General features: G+C 36.1%; 1 long non-coding RNA gene across 1 annotated transcript in view; it reads right to left on the reverse strand.

The window, feature by feature from the left end:
• Nucleotides 1-9,975: 9,975 nt before the first annotated feature.
• Nucleotides 9,976-19,332, reverse strand: part of LOC129059455 (uncharacterized) — a 58,883-nt gene continuing 49,526 nt past the window's right edge. Inside the window, exon 6 of the long non-coding RNA XR_008525359.1 lies at nt 9,976-10,425. This is a non-coding gene — a long non-coding RNA (uncharacterized LOC129059455). The remainder of the gene's footprint in view (nt 10,426-19,332) is intronic.

Raw genomic sequence — 19,332 nt, forward strand, 5'->3', positions numbered from 1 at the left:
AAAATGTTTTTGTAAACAGGAGGGAGGGAGAATTGCTTTATTTAACTCCTTGTCTTTTATCAAGAAACTGCCTCAGCTCCCTTTTCAAAATAGACTTTGGCCTGACTGCTAGGACCACTCTAATCTTTTTATTCCATTTTGAGGGAAAAAAAAAAAAACTTAATTCTTAGTTTCTGAGCTTCCAAAGCTTAGTTTCTGGATATTTAAGATAAATGTAATAGATCCTTCAAAGGTATATTTTCATTCTAAGAGCAATTTGTATGTTACCTGCTAGAACCAACATCCATATTAGCTGCAACTCCTAGTTCCCATTTCTAACAGTCCTTTTTTGTTGGTGTGAATTCTCAGAACTTTTCTATTCTACCTTTCAAAGAAATGCTTCATATTATTTAATGTTCAGAGGTAATCTGAATTTAATTTTCCTTTAGAAAATGTCAAAAAAATCTTAGATATTTTGTTATGTAGAGAAATACGGAAGGATGTGTAAGAGTAAATACAGAAAAAAATTTTCAAAAATTAGATTAATTAGAAACTGGGAAAACAAGATTTATCAAAAAGAGAATTTCGAAAATATATCAGAAAAAGTCAAGGGGGGAAGGAAAGTCAGATTTGATGGCCAGTAATTAGTACCAATAATACTTCCTGCTTCCATTTCCTCAGTTTCCTTCTGCTTAGATCTAGTTATTCTGCAGATCAGGATTAAAATCAGAGATAAGTTAGGAGAATAAAGGAGACACAGAGAAATAGTTTAAGAAGCTAAGAAAAGTGAAATAAAGGACCACTGGCACACAGAATTATATGCCAGATATCACAAAATTACAGTTTATTACTCTAAAATAAAAAAAATTTGGGAAAAAAATCAGAGTACAATGTGTATAAACTGAGGTTAAGCATCTATTATATGATGTGAATTGCCTGATTATATTCTTTGCCTTGCTTTTTGTTTTGTTTTGCTTTCAGTTTTTGGTTGGAATGTGCATCATTATTCACTTACTGATTTATAATGGCTTTTTGTCTTTTAAGGAAATAAGCCCTTTGTCTTTCGTACTATTTATGTAAAGGAGACTTAAGTGTTTATCTTAGAATGAAAAGGGGAAAATAAAGGTGAAACACTAGCTTCTATTATAAAGAGAAAGAAATTATTGTTAACAGAAGATTCCTATGCTTCCAGTTTCCGTTATCTTCTGTTTACTTCGGTTAATAACAAACTTTAAACGAAGCTTTCCCTGCAATGCTGTTACGTTTCAAATTAAAACAATTAATTAAGTGGATTTAAAATTAAAGAAGACTTTGTTCTTAATTGGAAATCAATTGGCTTTGGATAGATGAGAAACCAAATGGTAATGCTACACAATCAAAGTAAATTTAGATGATAAAACTTGTGTCTTCCCTTTCAGTCTCATAAAGAACAACATTAGGTGAAGATATGCCTGGAAAATACTGCACAGTTATAAAAAACTAACGGTAAAATCTCAAATTAAGCTACAACAAAAACCAAGTATTTTCAGAGCCACACTTCATAGCTTCTCTCCTCATCTGCATCACATCATTAAATCAGTGCAAAGAACTTTAAAATACTATGGCAAGTAATTTAATAAGAATGACTCAATGTACCTGATCCAATTTTTCTGCTGGATAATAAAAAGGTAAATATGAAAGCATTCAAGATTTTATCCAGTCTCATGGTTTTAAGTACCATGTATAAGCTGAGGTCTCTCAAATCTTCGTTTTCAATCTTCACATCTCCACTATGATCCAGCCATATATACAGCTGAACGGTTGCAAATTACCAACAGCTGAGCCCTTAGATTAAACTATCATTATAGACAAAATCATGTATTTGTCAGATCAATAACTAGACATCCTTAGTCCTCTCTTTTCCCCACCCTTCTCCTCCAATCCATTAGCAAGTCCTGTTTTTGCTCTCTCCTAAACATACTTTCATATCCAATTGTTTCTCACCATTGTCCCACTGCTGAAGGCCTAGTCTCTACCACCATCCTTAGCCTTCTGCCTTGTCTGCTAATGCTCTTGCTTCCTTACAGTCTGTTGCTTACATAGCACCTCATATAGTTGTCTTAAAACTTAAATCAGATCATATCACTCTTCAGCATCAACCCCATCAGTCTTTTCCCTTTATCATTAGTCATGAAGTCAAACCTAAACTCTTTACCATAGACTCACCTCCCCAGTGTCATACCCTATCACTATGCCAGCCTTCATAGTGGTCTTTTTCCTGCCTTGGGGCTTTTGAATTTCCTGTTCTCTCTGCCTAGCACACTGTTCCCCAACATTTTCATATGACTATCTTCTTATCACTTAAGTTTCACCTTAAATGTCACCTCCTCACTTCTAGTGACTCTTTTGTCCCACCCAAATTTTTACATACCACTTATCATTAGCTGAAGTTATATTTCTAATTTACATGTTTATTAACTATTTCCCCATAAGAAAAAGAAAGCAGGAAGTGTCCATAATGATCATGTAGTTCAACTTTCTTGTATTATGTAAGAAACTGAGGCCCTCAGAAGCTAAGTGCTTTGCCAACATACATCCACAACTATTTAGGGGAGAAACCAGAAAGGAAAATAAATTCTTGTTAAACAATAATAGAACAGAATTCTTCCTGCTCCATTTCTCTATATTAAAATTTATCAATTTTTGTTTAATTCAATTATTCTTCCTTTCTCAAGATATTCAGTGAGTGAGAGAGAGAGCTCAACTCTCTCCCCACAGATATGAAGTTTCATCTATCACAGTTCTAAAACAGAAGTATGTCATTTTTAAGCCTTAAGTTATATAAATACTAAGTGGATTGTATTTACATAACTATTCCTAAAGCCATGAAAAATAACTAAGATGATTTATCCAATAACTTTTGTTCATTTGGTGGTACAATTGTAAAGACGTTTTAAAATTTTTCAGAGCTTGCCACTCTCCTAACTTTTCTTCCATGGAATAGGGAGTGGTGGGAAGCTCTGAATTAAAGCTTTCTATAGCTTTCATTACATAGTATATCATTTTAATTTGAAGTCACATAGATTATGGTGATTTGGCATCTCCTTAATTCTGTATTTAAGTAGCATGAAATTTTACTTTTGAGAAATTTAAATGTCTAAAGTGCTTATTTGCCATAGGAAATAGAGCAGAATATACATACATCTTTCTTTGCTGAAGAAGGATCTGGCAGTGACCTAGGACTGTCATTATGAACAAGATAGTATATCTAGAAAACCCCATCGTCTCAGCCCAAAATCTCCTTAAGCTGATAAGCAACTTCAGCAAAGTCTCAGGATACAAAATCAATGTGCAAAAATCACAAGCATTCTTATACATCAATAACAGACAAACAGAGAGCCAAATCATGAGTGAACTCCCATTCACAATTGCTTCAAAGAGAATAAAATACCTAGGAATCCAACTTACAAGGGATGTGAAAGACCTCTTCAAGGAGAACTACAAACCACTGCTCAAGGAAATAAAAGAGGATACAAACAAATGGAAGAACATTCCATGCTCATGGGTAGGAAGAATCAATATCATGAAAATGGCCATCCTTCCCAAGGTAATTTACAGATTCAATGCCATCCCCATCAAGCTACCAATGACTTTCTTCACAGAATTGGAAAAAACTACTTTAAAGTTCATATGGAACCAAAAAAGAGCCCGCATCGCCAAGTCAATCCTAAGCCAAAAGAACAAAGCTGGAGGCATCACACTACCTGACTTCAAACTATACTACAAGGCTACAGTAACCAAAACAGCATGGTACTGGTACCAAAACAGAGATATAGATCAATGGAACAGAACAGAGCCGTCAGAAATAATGCCACATATCTACAAGTATCTGATCTTTGACAAACTTGACAAAAACAAGAAATGGGGAAAGGATTCCCTATTTAATAAATGGTGCTGGGAAAACTGGCTAGCCATATGTAGAAAGCTGAAACTGGATCCCTTCCTTACACCTTATACAAAAATCAATTCAAGATGGATTAAAGACTTAAATGTTAGACCTAAAACTATAAAAACCCTAGAAGAAAACCTAGGCATTACCATTCAGGACATAGGCATGGGCAAGGACTTCATGTCTAAAACACCAAAAGCAATGGCAACAAAAGCCAAAATTGACAAATGGGATCTAATTAAACTAAAGAGCTTCTGCACAGCAAAGGAAACTACCATCAGAGTGAACAGGCAACCTACAAAATGGGAGAAAATTTTCACAACCTACTCATCTGACAAAGGGCTAATATCCAGAATCTACAATGAACTCCAACAAATTTACAAGAAAAAAACAAACAACCCCATCAAAAAGTGGGCGAAGGACATGAACAGACACTTCTCAAAAGAAGACATTTATGCAGCCAAAAAACACATGAAAAAATGCTCACCATCACTGGCCATCAGAGAAATGCAAATCAAAACCACAATGAGATACCATCTCACACCAGTTAGGATGGCAATCATTAAAAAGTCAGGAAACAACAGGTGCTGGAGAGGATGTGGAGAAATAGGAACACTTTTACACTGTTGGTGGGACTGTAAACTAGTTCAACCCTTGTGGAAGTCAGTGTGGCGATTCCTCAGGGATCTAGAACTAGAAATTCCATTCGACCCAGCCATCCCATTACTGGGTATATACCCAAAGGACTATAAATCATGCTGCTATAAAAACACATGCACACGTATGTTTATTGCCGCATTATTCACAATAGCAAAGACTTGGAACCAACCCAAATGTCCAACAATGATAGACTGGATTAAGAAAATGTGGCACATATACCCCATGGAATACTATGCAGCCATAAAAAATGATGAGTTCATGTCCTTTGTAGGGACATGGATGAAATTGGAAATCATCATTCTCAGTAAACTATCGCAAGAACAAAAAACCAAACACCGCATATTCTCACTCATAGGTGGGAATTGAACAATGAGATTACATGGACACAGGAAGGGGAACATCACACTTCGGGGACTGTTGTGGGGTGGGGGGAGGGGGGAGGGATAGCATTGGGAGATATACCTAATGCTAGATGACGAGTTGGTGGGTGCAGCGCACCAGCATGGCACATGTATACATATGTAACTTACCTGCACATTGCGCACATGTACCATAAAACCTAAAGTATAATAATAATAATAATAAAATAAAAATAAATAAAATAAAAAAAAAAAGAGTACTAATTTGCAACAGGCAAGAGAAGGCAAAGATATAGTAGACAGAGAAATGTTACCCACTAGTTCTTGTAAATGCTTATCACCAGGAAATTATTTACAGGAAACTACCATCTGAAATCATCTTTTTTTGTGACTTTGGTGCTTCTCCTTGGGGTGTTGAAAAATGAATCTGTATATTTGAGGGTTGTGATCAGCTGATTCAAAATAATGAATCCTTTATTCTTTGAGAAATGTTGGAAACAATTATTTTAGTTTATACAAATCATTTAGCAAGGATGCATCAATGCAAGCATGATCCACATTGTATTAGGTTCCATGTGATGTGCATAAAGGACCAGAAAGCTTAGTTTCCATCCTTGATATTTTCATTATCAACATTGCCATGCATACATAGTGCCTACTAACACCCTAATGGCAGCACAGTAGCCACACTTAGATGGTTATTTCTGTTAATATACAAGTAATGTAGCTGGTTTTTCAAAATTACCACAAAGCTAGTTAATGCTAATTCAACATATATTTATGAGGCTTTATAGTATGCAAAGCACTGTGTCATATATTGTGAGGGAGGGTGATATAGTTTAGATATTTATCCCCACCCAAATCTCACGTTGAATTTCAATCCCCAGTGCTGAAAGTGGGGCCTAATGGGAAGTATTTGGATCATGGTGCCAGATTCTTCATGGCTTGGTGCTGTCTTTGTGATAATAAGTACTCATGAGAACTCATAAATAAAAATGTGTGGCACCTTCCCCCATCCCTTGCCCACACTTTACCATCTGCCATGAGTAAAAGCTTCCTGAGGCCTCCCCAGAAGCAGATGCCAGCTCTATGTTTCCTGTATAGCCTATGGAACCATGAGTCAGTTAAACCACTTTTGTTATAAATTAGCCAGTTTCAGGTATTTCTTTATAGCAATGCAAGAAGGGCCAAACATAGAAAATTGGTACCAGGAAAGGTGTATTGCTATAAAGATACTTGAAAATATGGAAGTGCCTTTGGAACTGGATAATAGGCAGAGGTTGGATGAGTTTGGAGGGCTCAGAAGAAGATAGGAAGATAAGGGAATGTTTGGAACTTCTTAGAGAATGGTTAAATGGTTGTGACCAAAAAGCTGATGGTTACAAGGACAATGAAGTCCAGACAGCCGAGGTTTCAGATGGAAATGAGGAACTTATTGGGAACTGGAGCAAAGGCCACGTGTGTTATGCCCTAACAAAGAGCTTTTCTGCATTCTGTTCATGCCCTAGGAATCTGTGGAAGTTTGAACTAAAGAGTGATGATTTAGGGTGTCTAGTGGAAGAAACCTCTAAGCAGCAGAATGTTCAAGATGTGGCCTGGCTGCTTCTAACAACCTATACTTAAATGAGGGAGCAAATAAATGATTTAAAATTGGAACTTATATTTAAAAGGGAAACAGAACAAAAAAGTTTGGAAAATTTGCAACCTGGCCATATAGCAGAGAAGAAAAATCATTTTTTGCAGGGAGAGAAATTCAAGCAGGTTCTGGAGCAACCACTTGCTAGAGATATTCGCATAACTAAAAAGGAGCCAGGTGCAACTAGCCAAGACAATGGGAAAAAGGCCTCAAAGACATTTCAGAGACCTTCATGGCAGCCCCTCACATCACAGGCCCAGAAGCCTAGGAGGTCTGACTGGTTTCATGGGCCAGGCATACTGCCTTGTGCAGCCTCAGGACACTGCTCTCTGCACACTGGCCACTCTAGTTCCAGCTTCAGCCAGGCTCAAATGGGCCCAGGTACACCTCAAGCTGCCACTTTGGAGAATGCAAGCTATAGGCCTTAGTGTCTCCCATGTGGTGTTAAGCCTGCAGACACAGAGAGTATGAGAGTGGTGGATTCCTGGTAGCCTTTGCCTAGATTTCAGAGGATGTATGGAAAAGCCTGGATGCCTAGGCAAAAGCCTGCTATGGGGTGGAACCCCATAGAGAACCTCTACTTGGGCAGTGCAGAGGGGAAATGTAGGGTTGGGGCCTCCATACAAAGTCCCCACTGGGACACTGCCTGCTGGATCTGTGGGAAGGGGACCACTGTCTTCCACACCCCATAAAGGTAGATCCACCAGCAGCTTGTACCCTGAGCCTGGAAAAACCATAGGTGCTCAACAACAGCCTGCAAGAGCAGACTTGGGATATGCGCACTGCAAAACCACAGGGGTAGAGCTGCCCAAGGCCTTCAGAGCCCACCCCTTGTGCCAATATTCCCTGGATGTGGGACATGGAGTTAAAGGAGATTATTTTAAAGCTTTAAAATTCAATGAGTGCCTTGCTAGGTTTGGAACATGTGTAGGGCCTGTAGTCCTTTTCTTTTGGCTGATTTCTGTTTCTGAATGGCAATGTTTACCCAATGCCTATACCCACTATTACATCTTGGAAGTAAATAACTGGTTTTGATTTTACAGGCATATAGGTGGGAAGAGATGAGTCCCAGATGAGACTTTAGACTTGGATTCGGGACTTTTGAGTTATGCTGGAATGAGTTAAGACTTTGGGGGACTGTTGGGAAGGCCTGATTGTATTTTGCAATGTGAGAAGGACAGAGACTTGGGAGTGGCCAGGGGTAAAATAATATAGTTTAGATATTTGTCTTTACCCAAATCTCATGTTGAATTTTAATCCCCAGTGCTGGAGGTGGGGCCTCATGGGAGCTGTTTGAATCACAGGGGCAGATCCCTCTTGGCTTCGTTCTGTTTTCATTATAATGAGTTCTTCTGAGATCTGTTCATTTAAAAGTGTATGGCACCTCCCTCCCCACTCTTGCTTCTGCTTTTGCCACATGAAGTGCTTGCTCTCACATCACCTTCTGCCAGGAGTAAAAGCTTCCTGAGGCCTCTCCAGAAGCAGATGCCAGCACTATGTTTCATGTACAGCCTACAGAACCATGAGCCAGTTAAACTTCTTCCATTATAAATTAGCCAGTTTCAGGTATTTCTTTATAGCAATGCAAGAACAGCCTAATACAGAAAGATAAAAGAATACTAACAGATTTTTAAAACCTGGCTTCTTTATGAAGATAGAAAAATTCCCTAAAGGGAATACAATAATATACAATTAGTCACAATTTAAGTTCACATGTGATAATTTTTCAATGAGAGGTATCAACAAATTGAAGACGGAATTTAGAAAAGAGACCACAACATGAGGAAAGGATGAGTAGAAAGGTCTCCTTGAAAGGGTATGGCATTTGTGCAATGTCTTGAGGGATGAGGATATTTGTATGGACATGGAAGTGAAAAGGGCTGTGGGAAGGGAACATTCCAGATGGAGAGAAGCACAATTAAAGAAATATAGACAGAAAATCCTAGAGTTTATTCGGGAAGTGGGAAATAACTCACTTTGGCTGGCAATTAGGGCATATATTATGGGTGATTCAGACAAAGGTCATATACCCAAGAAAAATAGTTTGGACTTAATCTTATAAGTAATAGGGAGCTACTGGACTTTTTGAGCCAGATGGTTATATACTTTGAGTTGTGCATTGGGAAAATTAATCTGGCAGCAGTAGACAAAATTGATTGGAGTAGAGAAAGACTCAAGACCAATTAAGAGGCTATTTTGATAGTTAAGCTGAGAGGTAATGAGAGAAGGGACCATGGGAATGGAACCGAAGAGACAAATTCAAGAGATAAGGGAAATCAAACCAGTGGGATTTAGTGATTAATTATAGGTGGAATGGCAAAACAGATAGAGAAGATAAGGGTGATAACAAGGTTTTAAGCTTGAGAGACTGAGAAATTGATACTGGCAGAAATAATAAATTTTATGGGATCTAGTGGAACTCTTTTGGAATTCTATTTGAAACTTGACTTCAGTCATGCTTGAGGTATTGTGCATCTGGAAATGCAGATCCAGAGCACAGGAAAATGGTCAGAACTGGTGATAAAGTTTGTAGGCAGGTGCACGTGCATGCATGCATGTGTCTGTGTGATATAAATTTAAGTAAATCTTTGTTGCCATTGTAAGAGTCAATTAATTCACTAAAGGAGAAACAATGAACATCCCTTATCCACAGAGATGATACAAAGAAAGGAGGGAGTTGTCAGAGAAGTTAGAGGATCATCAGTAGACTAGCATCTCTAAATTAAGCACATTCTTCTTTTTTTTAATGAAAAGAGGCACTGAGAGCACAAGATTTTTTTGAGATTGTGCTTTAGATTTTCTTTAATTTCAAAAAGGGCTTTTGAATATACTTATTATCCTCATCCTAATAATAGCATAATTAAGTGAAATGACAAGAAATCTTAAAACATCAGAGGTAAGTATTATTTTTCTATGGAGAAAACTTGGTTACATATTTTATCAGCAATTTCAGTATACCAATGAATTTTGCATTCATTATTCAACAGGTATTTGCAAACATGGAAGACACTTAATATGAAATTGTTCCTGACTGGAGAAATAGGAGTAGAGGCTATTAATGGGGGAAATAAAGACTATGCCACCAATTCTTTGATCCAGAGGTGTCTGTTTAACTGGCAAGGGATGTAAGTAAACAATTCAAAGCCTTTAGACTACATATAGTGGCACACATACATTCCTAATGTAAGTTCTTAACTCACAGTAGTAAACTATTACCACAAATGACCAGAGTGTATTTTCCTCTTCATCTTCTTCTTTCTTGATGTAATCACTGTTAATTAATCACTTCTTGAAATTATCTAACTCGTTAATTTAGTATTGATTCAGTAAATATTTGCCTAGAGTTTATGATGTGCCAAGCATCTTTTCAAGTCTTGTAAATTCAGCAGTGAACAAAGTAGACAAAAAATCCTGCTTTCATGTAATTTTTATTCTAGTAGAAGTTTACACCAATGAATGTTAATAAAAAAGGTAACAGACAAATTTTTGTCTATGTCCAATATTACATTACATACTTGTTTTCCCATACAATTTGCTAATGTTTCACATTTATATATTTGTGTCCTAGATAGTGGTTGTTCTTTTTGAAGGTCTAGTCATGTGCTCCAGGGAACTGAATCAAGTGGTTGTTGTTGCTGTTTTGTAGTAAAGAACAACTGAAAGTCTGCTTGTCTCTTTCTTGTTTGCTTCTATGAAATTATTGCCACTGTTTTGAGTAACAGTCTTGTTTTCTGACAAGGTAAAAACATCATAATGAGCCAGATGCCTCTAATTCCAGCTACTTGGAAGGCTGAGCTGTGAGGCTGAGGCAGGAGGATCACTTGAGCCCAGGAGCTCACCAGTCTAGGCAACATAGCAAGACCCTGTCTCAAAAAAGCAAATTAAATTAAATTAAAAATTTTTGAAAGTGTTTGAGAAAAATGAGTGTTATATATTAATAATATAGAAAAAAGAAATAAAACTAATAAACTGAGAAGGAATAATACAATTAGAAAATGTCCATTTTGCAAAGTGTAATATAGTAACTAATCTAGATAGCAATCATCAATGCCTTCTAAAACCATTAGATAAAAGGTTGATGGCAACTTTATAATGGATTAACCTCTCGATCAATTTTAATATCATTAAAGTAGGAAAATCAGATATTATGTGTCTCTTAATGTGATGTAATAAGGGATACATAGAACCACTTATGTTTTTTCCCAAATAAAATACAATAAAATGAAACCTGACTCCCTGAATTTAATTAAGCATGTAGATTCGATCACTGTATATAGAAAATAAATCCAGAAAAATATGCTAAATGAGCACCCCAAAATATCAATCTATAATAGAACATGAGAAATTCTATCAGACAAATAACCTAGAGTGGAGGGGAGGGGGATATTTAGAAAAAGTAGGAAGAGGAAACGTGTTATGGATTAGAAGAAATTTAAGACAGATATCAATCAAATGCAATGTGCAAAATTTGTTTGAATTCAGACTCAAATACACCAACAATAAAAAGGATATCTTTGAGAGAACTGGGAAGGTTTAAACATGGACTGGATATTAGCTGATATAAAATAATCATTGCTGACTTTGTTAGGTGTGATTAATGTTACTGTGATTATATTTTTTAAAATTTTCTCATTAGAAAGACTAAAGCATGTATGGATAAAATGATATGATGTGTGAATTTTTATTTAAAATACTCTAGCAGCAAAAGAAATAAAAAATAGAAATAGATGAAAGATCTTCAAAAGTTGTATAATTGTGAAGCATGGGACTTCTTTCTTGTACTTTCTTTTTAAAACTTTTCACTATAAAAAAGATTTTAAAAATAGTTTCACATATATTTTATAATAAAAGTGCTATTTTAATCTTTGCAATTGTTTTGTCATGTTAATCTATGAAGCTCCTCTTGGTATTATTCTTAAGAATAGGAGTATAATGTCAAACAGGGATTAGAAAGCAAATGCTTTCCATTCTCATGACTGGCAGCTAAAGAGAAAGGTGACAAAAATACTTCAAAATGACAAAGGATATAATAAAACTGGAGTTGAAAGAAATTGGAGGGATGAAATATCCTAAGCCATGTCCATATTACATCATATCCAAAGATTTCTGATAAACTACCCTCTCCTTTTTACTCCTTGATTATCATCCGTTTTAAACTTGCTTAAATTCCTTGCCTGAAACTGACAGTTGGTTTGGTGATGTCTGGACACTCTAAATCATCTTTACGATGTCAGTACACTATTCATCGGCATGAGGTGACCTTTTCTCAGAACACAATCTTCCTGCGTATGTCTCAGCAAATGTTGACAAAGGTATATGAGAACAAGAGTGATAATAAGATTTCTCATATTGAGGCACTGGGTAATAGAAATTCTTCTGTAAATTAACAACCATAGCTGGAACTATTTGTGCATTTGTACAGATGCCAGCACAATCTAACATCTGTCCCAGCAGACAAAAAATACAGAATTTATTTGATATAGTTAGTCTCCTCTCATTCCTGAAAATGTCACTTGCTCTTTAACCTGCTATGTGTGATTAAATTAGCTTTGAGCAGATGACAATGCTGTACTAGAAATTAAGGCTCGCTGTTCAGATGACACTGACAGCAAAGGCAGCACTTGTCTTACCTTCTAAACAGTTTCAGAATATGAAAACTAAATGCCCCAAATGCTTACCACTACTATTAATAACCCATACATACACACATAAAACAAGAACCGTTATCCATCTAACATTTTTATGTTATGTATCTCTATTTACAGAATGGGTTCACTTTCACTTGAAAGTATTCCATAGCTCTAAATAATCTTCATGAGTTTCTTCCAGCAAACTCTGTTTTATTCCCTCCAGCAAAAGATGAGGCTACGTGAATCTGGTGGCTCTGAAATTTGGCTTTTGCAGCAATGAATAAAACACTTCCGGTGTAATTTCTAATTGGGCTATATTTATTTCATGCAACGATATATGTATCCTTGCAAGAATAAAAGGGAAGAGCATTATTACTTTTACTTCTGTTCAGTCTGCCAACTTAAGCTTGTCCTCCAGCAAACAAAACTATGATGGTAATTATGCAAACAAGAATGTGATTTAAAACCATGCATTTTTCCCATCTTGATCATCTTCTCTGTGCAACACTTTGAACTAAGTAATCAGAAGATGCAAATATAGACCTACAGCCTTCCCTAAGTTCACAGTTTAGCAGAAGAGTCCAAGACAGTTATATTAGGTAATTTTGATATAAAGCAGAAAGTGATTTTTTTTTGCAAAGCCATAAAGTGTTATTTTTTTCTTAAGTTATCAGACTAGGAACAGTGGCTCACACCTGTAATCTCAGCACTTTGGGAGGCCAAGGCTGGTGGACAGCCAGAGTTTAGGAGCTCAAGACCAGCCTGAACAACATAGTGAGAATCTGTCTCTACACAAAATAAAAAATTAGCCAGATATGTTGGTACACACCTATAGTCCCAGCTACTTGGGAGGCTGAGGTGGGAGGATGGCTTGAGCCCAGGAGGCAGGGTTTGCAGTGAGCCATGATCACCCCATTGCACTCCAGCCTGAGTGACAGAACAAAACTCTGCCCCCTCACCAAAAAAAAAAAAAAAAAAACCTCAAAAACCAAAAACACATAGATCAACAGAACAATATCTATTATCACATAGATCAATAGAACAGAAGAGATCATCCTATGCCATATATACGTGGTCAAAAAAGTCATAATGAAGAAATAACTACAATGAAGAAAGGCTAGTTATTACAACAAAAGTAATCATGATTCATACACAAAATTAACTCATAATGGGACAGGGATCCGAATGCAAAACCAAAAACTGTAAAATTTCTAGAAGAAATCAAAGGAGAAAATCTGTGTGGCCTTGGATTTGGTAAGGATTTCTTATATATGATACGAAATGTACAGTTCATTGATAAAAGTAACATCATCAAAATTTTAAAACTTCTTCTCTTTGGAAGAAACTTAAAAATAAGGAAAAGGCAAGCTAGAGACTTGGAAAATATTTGTGAAACATGTGTCTAATAAAGGACATGTATCCAAAATATTTCAACTATCCTCGAAACTAAATAATGAGAAAATAAACCACCCAATTAAAAACAAAAAGTATGGGCAAAGATTTGGACAGGCACTAGAGCAATAAGACATATGGATGGAAAATAAGGACATGAAAAGATATTCAACATCATTAATTATTCACTAAGAAAATGCAAATTAAAACCACAATAAGATACTATTACACATCTATCAGAAAGCCTATAATGAAAAAAGAAAAAAAAATTGACAATACCAAATGCTTGCAAGGATGTAGAGCAACTGTAACTCTCACATACTGCTACTATGAATACAAAACAGTGGTGAAAAATAATTTGGCATTTCTTATAAAGTTAAACTTATCATACAATTATAAATTCTACTCTGAGATATTTACTCAATAAAAATATTAACATGTTTATACAAAAAAACTGTATATACATGTTTATGATGGCTATACTTATCTAAAAAGTAGAAGCCGTCTAAATGCCCTTCGACTGGTGAATGGATAAACAGATTGTACATTTACACAATGGAATTATATTCAGCAAGAAAATGGAATTAACTAGTGATACACAATATAATAGGCATGAAAATCAAATGCATTTTGCCAAGTGTATGAAACCAGACTCAAGAGACTACACACTGTATGACTCCATTTACATGACATCCTGAACAGGCAAAACTATAGGTACAGAGAACTCATCAGCTGGGTTTGGGAGTAGGGAGGAAAGATTTCTTACAAAGAGTGCAAGAGAATTTCCGAAAGATGAAACTGTAATATATCTCGATCCTGGCTACATGACTATATGCATTTGTCAACAGTCAGAGCTAACACTAAAAAGGATGCTGTGAGTTCAGAGGAAGAAGAAGAAATCCCAGCTGGTCAAGAAAAGTTGCATGGAGCAGTAGGCAATGAAAGTTATGGCAATTCATGTTTGGTAAAGCCCTGAGGGAATAAACTGCAGAATATATGCAGGTATCAAAGTGAAAAAGAGCAGTTAAAACACTGAATGAAGAATGCTGGCTAGGACGATACTGTAGAAGGCTTTTCGTGACATGCCAAATAAATTAAAGACATCTGTGTGACTTCATGGTAAACACTGGAGAATTTTAGGATAGAAAAGACATACATCTGTACTAGGAAGAAGGAATCATCTAAGGTTTTTCAAAATGTCATGTGCTTCAGAGATTCTGTTACTGATTTAGTAAATGAATGATGGCCCAGAAATCTGCATTTTTAACAGAATCTTAAAAAATCTACATTTTTAATAGAAACTTCATCCCCATTTACAGTTTTGTTCCTTGAATATTACAGGCCCTATGAGCAGATGGAGCCACTGGGCACTTATGTGCCATGATCACATATATATTCATTGCTTATAGCTATTTCTGGATGTGTCTGATATAGTAGAAAGAACGCTGAAGTAGGAGTCAGGGACCTCAGTCCATATCTTGCTGGATACTGTGTGACTCCGGGGCAGTTCCAAACTTCTCAGAGCCTCAAGTTATCACCAATATGCAAGTAAATTGAAATGCCTACCCTCTCTGCCTCAGGGTGACTTAGATTCATAAGAATGTTGTTTGTGAAAAGCCCTTTGAAGTAATCTACCGAGTGCTATACAAATGTGAGACACTTTCATCCCTTTGGGTTAAATCATTAAATCTCCAGACAACCCTCTTTAAATGTAAATATGTTGTACAAGAAGGTGTAACATTAGCACATATATTCGAATTTTAGCTACATGTTATAGTATGCGATTTTGTGTTTGTTTTTTTTTCTGAAAAATCTGAAATTGAAATGATGGAGAGCAAGGCTGTTAAATTTGATGGGAGACGCAGAAGGAACCAGAAAGAAAGGAAGAAGAGAACTGGGAGAAATTCAACCCATGGATCTGAAGATCAGGCCTAGGGAACTTACATAGTGTGAGGTGCAAAAATAGACATGAAAGGATCTGAAAGCCAACAGGCTTACTTTAAGCTGCTGCCTAGGCCTGATCCTGATACCCCAGGGGAAAACAGCTATGTCAGAAGATACAACTTTTTCTTTTCCCAGAGGCAAACAATGCAGGGAGCAGACATAGCTGAGCAACCTATTGCAACATTTCGTTTACACACACACACACACACACACACACACACACACACACACACACGGCCCAAAGGATACTATATGGATGTACCAAGCTGTGTGGAACCCAGAACACATAAAATATCTGAGAGCTGTATCCCTATTAGGTTGAAAGTACCATTCTGTGTATGAATTCCCCACTGCTCTACATCCACTAGGCCCTTAAATTTATATATCCCCAGTATACTGAGGGAAGAATAAATTACAACCTACTGTTGTTACTCAGTTTCTACCTTAGGCCCTTCCCATGTTAGACCCTCCCAATAAAGTGAACTGGATTATAACACTGCCAGGAAGAACCTGCTGTCACCAGCTTTCACAGATGCTCCAAGACATTAAATCTCCAGAAAGTGGAGAAAGGACGTAAGTCAAACCTGGCTCTATAGCTTGTTAGCATTCCCAGTTTCATCCTCTCCTCTCGTGTAATTCAGTATGAAGGCTCTTATGTGTGATATGAGGAAAAATCAGAACTCTGTTAATAGGAAGGATAATGCCACTCTCAAGGAAGGAGGCTGCTCTGATGAAGATGCATTTATGATCACTAAGATTACATGACACATGCTTGGGGTTTACATGCGCTTCTCAATTACAAAGATACACTTTCACCTTTGGAATTCCCAGCTTTGAAAATTACTGCATACTCGCAAATCTCCCATTAATGATTGCTTACCCAAGTAGGAACTTTCTTCAGCAGAGGTACATTTAGATCTTCCCCTAAGCATTCTGCCTTCCATTTCTGAAGGCTTCTAAACAAACAAGAGCTCTGAGAGGAATACAAGAAAATCATAGGGAAAAAAAGTCTTTTGCCAACAAATACCTATGTGGATTTGTATTCAACCACTGTTTCTCAGAGGAGAAATGAGTTCCGAATGTAGAATTAATTTTGCACAAAGCCTCTGTCTTGTCTCCATATTCGTATCTGATATTTGGCAGTAAGACACAAATTCATCTCTTTAGAATTCATTTTCTTTCTCTTAAACATTAATTAATTAATGAAAAATTTCTGAAATGTAGAATATTCTCATAGTAGCAAATGTGAAAGGTACAAAAGAAAGGTACAAAAGGTAGAGAGAAAAAAATAGGTCTCTCATCCTAGTCCTCAGCCACCTGTTCCTTTTACAGAAACTAGTACTGTTGCCAATTTCATATAGTAACCACATACAAACCTGTATGTATATGTGTATATGTATTTCCTTTCTTTTTCTCTGTTTACTCAAATAGTAATACATTAGAGATTCTTCACTTTGCTTTCTTGCTATTATCCATAACTAGTCATTTCTGTTTACCTCTATATGATGACAATTTTTGTCTTCTATGTGAGTTATACATAAATATCCTTGTTATTTTTAAAAGCTGCATAGTGTTTCCTTGTGTGACAAAATTTATTTAACTGACCCTCCATTCACATACATTGTTATTAACCTTTTATATCACACAACCGAATATCATTGTGACAGTATCATTTTATAACTGTTGCTAGAATATATCGTTTTATATTTATATTTATAAAAATATATCATTTTTGGCCAGGCGCGTTGACTCACGCCTGTAATCCCAGCACTTTGGGAGGCCGAGGCGGGCGGATCACGTCAGGAGATCGAGACCATCCTGGCTAACATGGTGAAACCCCGTCTCTACTAAAAATACAAAAAATTAGGCAGGTGTGGTGGTGGGCGCCTGTAGTCCCAGCTACTCGGGAGGCTGAGGCAGGAGCATGATGGGAACCTGGGAGGGGGAGCATGCAGTGAGCCAAGATTGCACCACTGCATTCCAGCCTGGGGGACAGAGCGAGACTCCATCTCAAAAATATATATATATATGTATATATATAATTTTATAACTGGTGCAAGAAAAATAAATTTATAAGAAGCTATATAATAATTTATGATAGCTATACTTGTAATATCCAAAAAATAGAAACAATCGAATTGACCTTCAACTGGTGATGGATAAACAAACTGTGGATTCATGCAATGGAATCATATTTAGCAAGTAAATGGAGTTAACTAATGATACACATTATCACTAATGATTTTCAGTTTGGATAAATGTTGCTGAATGTCACTCCCTAAATATTGTACTAATTCACACTTGCACCACTAGAACTAAAATTTTCTATTTCCTTGTTTTCAAACTTTTTGATCTTTGATGATTAGATAAATGAACATTAGAATTTTTAAGTTAGCTTGAGTTGCCTTTCTCCTAAAATAAGAGAGATTAAACATTTTCAAATACTTAAAAATTGTTTTATTTCTTTTCTATGAACTGTCCATTTTTCTGCTTATTTTTCTGTTGTGTTGTTGGTCTTGTTGATTCGAAGGAGCTCCTTCTATAAGAAATTTTAACTGTGTTGCAAGTAGTTTTTCAATATTTTTTAAAATTGTAGTTGTCTTTTTGATGTTGCGTTTTCTAATTTTTATTGCTATGTTAACATTTTTATGACTTGTAGTCTTTGTGACATATTTAGAATGTACTCCCCATGCCAAATTTATTTTTTAAATTACCCTATAACATTTTTTACTGCTTTTATGGTTTTGAGTTCTTTATATACAAATTTCACTTGAAATTTATTTTTCATATTGGAAATCAGGGGGATAGTCATAAAAAATTTTCCCATGGAGGTATATCTATTTGTCCTAACATCATTTATTGAATAACTAATTTTTCCATGATATGAAGTGTCACTTATGTGGTAACTATATTCCCTTATATCTTTTGCTTTATTGACAGAATTTTAATCTGTTCCATTAATCCAGCTGTTTACTTTTTGTTAGTTCCACACTACTTTAACTTCATAATAGGCTTAGTATTTGGCAAGTCAAATTCTCTTTTCTTCTCTTTTCCTCTTTGTCCTCTCTCTTTCTCACTCCTAATTTTTTTCAAAATATCCTTTGCATTCTTGCATGTTTTATTTTCCAAATGAACTTTAAACCCAGTTTTTCATATAAACATTTTATTGGTATTTTATTTGTACAATATTAAGTTATAGATTAATAATTAATTTTCTATGGATTTTCAATAAGTGAAGTACTAGTATAATATGGAGTATTAAGAAATGGTCCTACCACAACGCACCTGGGACACAGATTCACTCAGATATTTGTAGACTCCCCTTTGGCCTCTTTTTCTTTCTCCAAATCCCTGGTTGGGCATTGTGTTCATGTGTCCATGCAATGTTCTGGAGAAATGTAGACAGAAACACATTTCCTCCATGGGTGAGAACTCTGGGAGGCTTCATGGCACTTCCAATATCAGAACCTTCAGAACTAGTACAAATGAGCCATTTTTTATAAGGCTTAGCAGGATTTCTGGCAAACCAGAGTAGAGAGGTGGGTGAGGAAGAAGATGGGAGAAGAGGAAAGACGAAAAGGATGGTCCATATCTCATATCCTCAGCTTCAAATTTATACCTTTTATGTTATCTCCAAATGAAGTTTTAGCACAGATATTGCATTTTAAAGTAATAATTGATAAATGGAAATATTAAAAATATGCCATAGTTCTTTAATGCTATTTCAGTATTTCTCTCCCTCCTCTTTTTCTCCTTTTTCCCACTCTTCTCCCTTCTTTGCAATGTAAACTTCAAAAAATGAAG

Source organism: Pongo abelii, chromosome 4, assembly GCF_028885655.2.
Source record: "Pongo abelii isolate AG06213 chromosome 4, NHGRI_mPonAbe1-v2.0_pri, whole genome shotgun sequence".
In the NCBI taxonomy this organism is placed as follows: Eukaryota; Metazoa; Chordata; class Mammalia; order Primates; family Hominidae; genus Pongo; species Pongo abelii.